At 41.9% G+C, this 2500-nt stretch overlaps 1 protein-coding gene across 1 annotated transcript in view; it reads right to left on the bottom strand.

The window, feature by feature from the left end:
* LOC143281751 (uncharacterized) overlaps nt 1-2500 on the bottom strand; it is a 32526-nt gene that overhangs the window by 5719 nt on the left and 24307 nt on the right. The gene's annotated exons all lie outside the window — the stretch shown is intronic.

Consider the following 2500-nt stretch of genomic DNA (forward strand, 5'->3'; position numbering starts at 1 on the left):
GAAAGCGATTAATGGTTAATCAATTGGCAACCATTCCGTGTAACAAAGAGACCATACAAACCGCCGAAAGTTTGGTAAATTTCACTGAAAGGGACGACAGTTCATCTCATTGCTAAACAGACTGTGATATCAAATTACTATACATATAAATTCACAAAGCACGCTCCGCGTACCCCCACCCCCACTCCCAACCCCTTCTCTTCCCGAGGGGAAGAAACTTTATTAGCATATAAATTAATAAAGAACGAAAGAAAGGTGTAAGGAGGGAAAAAAAAGCTCCCAAACACACGAAAAGTGAACCATAATATAACCCTTATTCAGCCAGAGCTGCCGAGCGTATAAGGTAGTCAGTTCTCCCCCTCCCTTGGGGATGAATACGCTTTTTTCAATGTCCTCCCAAGCAGGACAAGGTAGGACGACAGCTGGACAGCTGTCAAAGCTACCATCATGAAGGCAATATCTCACAAACACTGCGAACAATATCATTACTTTTAGAGCAAAGGGCAGCGTGACATTGCACGTCCCACCAGTTTTGAAGAAAGAAAGACACGAGGACAAGAAGAAAGAGAAGATGCCAAACGAATTCAAAAGTCAGAATAAAGACCTAGTACGCATATTAATCAAGCTAGATGCGTATGAGTCATGCTAGAAGCTCTCATGGGTACTGTTTGTTGTGGCAGCGCTGCCCTCGGGTGAGGGGGTTGTACAGGATTCCATGTCCTTTTGTGATGAACAACCTTTTTTTCCCCCTTTTCACCTCATGGCAAGCCCCTATAACTAAAGTTGATCAACGTGGGTCACAGCATGCTAAAATTCATATTTTTGTGTAAATGTATTTCAGCTTTCTCACAATATTTCATAATTTGCAGACTCGGCCACGGAATCTTTTTTTTTTCCCCAGACGAAGACAGAAGAATCGTTTGAAGAAGCTCTGGAGCATTGTGCATATCCTTCACCTCACCTCAGGCCCATAACTACAAAGTAGTCGTTGGGGGAAGCCTGAGGACCGCAGACGCAACCTCCCTTCTCCATCTGTCTCTGTCGGCAGCCGCTGGCAGCAGCTCACGTGTGTGGAGTCCGGTCCATTTTTTTATGTTCTCATGCCAGTTCTTCCGCTGTCTTCCTCTTCTTCTCCCGCCCTCGATGGTGCCTTGCATGATTGTTTTGGACAAGCTGGTGTGTCGAGTGTTGTGTCCAAACCATATCAGCTTGCGTCTCTTCACAGTTGAAAGGAGAGGTTCCTGAGGTCCAGCAAGTTGTGCATATAACATTGGCAAAAAGTCTGGGCTGTTAAATCCATGGAAGGCTGAAGACAATTGGTCGATCGTGGGGAGAAAGCATAACTCGTTTTATATATATATATATATATATATATAAAGGGACCCTCTAGTTTTAAAGTTCTTGATATCTAGCCGATAATATTGGGCTCCATCTTCAAGGGACATTCTTGAAGTAAAACCACAATGGTGTTGTAATCTTTGATGCCATAAAAGAAAAAATAATGATAAAACAAAACCAACTGCAGTCCTATCACTCAAAATAATGGTTCCACAGTAGATGTGTGTTGCTTTTTTTTCTTTCTTTTTTCTAATTCTGTTGTATGTTTGTCCAGCCTCCGAACAACCTTAGAATCGAATTGCATTCACGTTTTCAAAACTCCATGGAGCGAACGAAGTCCTCCTCTCTCTCTCTCTCTCTCTCTCTCTCTCTCTCTCTCTCTCTCTCTCTCTCTCTCTTTTTTTTTTTCTTTTTCTTGTATTTGTTTGTTTGTTGTCGTTGTTGTTGTTGTTGTTGTTGTTTGCTAATTTCAGACCGACATTTTTTTGGGGGGGGGCAGATCACACAAGAAATCTTGGCATCTCTCTATCTTGTGATATGTCCATGGACAAGCATGTTTCTGTCTGTAGGTCAGCTTTCATGGAACTCCGCCGCATTGCTTCCATTTGTCACTGCCTGTCTGCTGATGTAACCAGTAACCAAAACTCTCGTTAACTTAATGCTTTTGTCTTCTCAAAACTAGATTGTTGTCAATCTTTGCTTGCTGGTTCAACCACGGTGCATTGTTCATAAAACTCAGGAAAAGTCCAGAACTCAGCTTCCCGTCTTGCGTTGAAAATTATTATTATGAGTATTATTATCATCACTATTACTGTTACTGTTACTATTATTATTATTACTTTTGTGTAGGCATATATATTTTTATGTAATTGTGTGTGTGTGCGCGTGCGTGCGTGCGTGCGTGCGCGTGTGTGTGTGTTTGTGTGTGTGTGTAGTTTGCTCACTTAGCTGGACCATCCTGCATGGTCTGATGGATGTTGACTTTATTTGGAACTGTTAGTATTGTAAAGCACTTGTGAGCAAAATCGTTTGATTAGGCGCTGTATGAATAAACCTGTCATTATAATTATCATTTCACTCTCTATCGCTAGTCAACGGGTTTCGTTGTTGTTGCTGTTGTTGTTGTTGTTTACACTGAATACAATGTGTCTGGGGCATTGGG

This window comes from Babylonia areolata, chromosome 4, assembly GCF_041734735.1.
Source record: "Babylonia areolata isolate BAREFJ2019XMU chromosome 4, ASM4173473v1, whole genome shotgun sequence".
Lineage (NCBI taxonomy): Eukaryota > Metazoa > Mollusca > Gastropoda > Neogastropoda > Buccinidae > Babylonia > Babylonia areolata.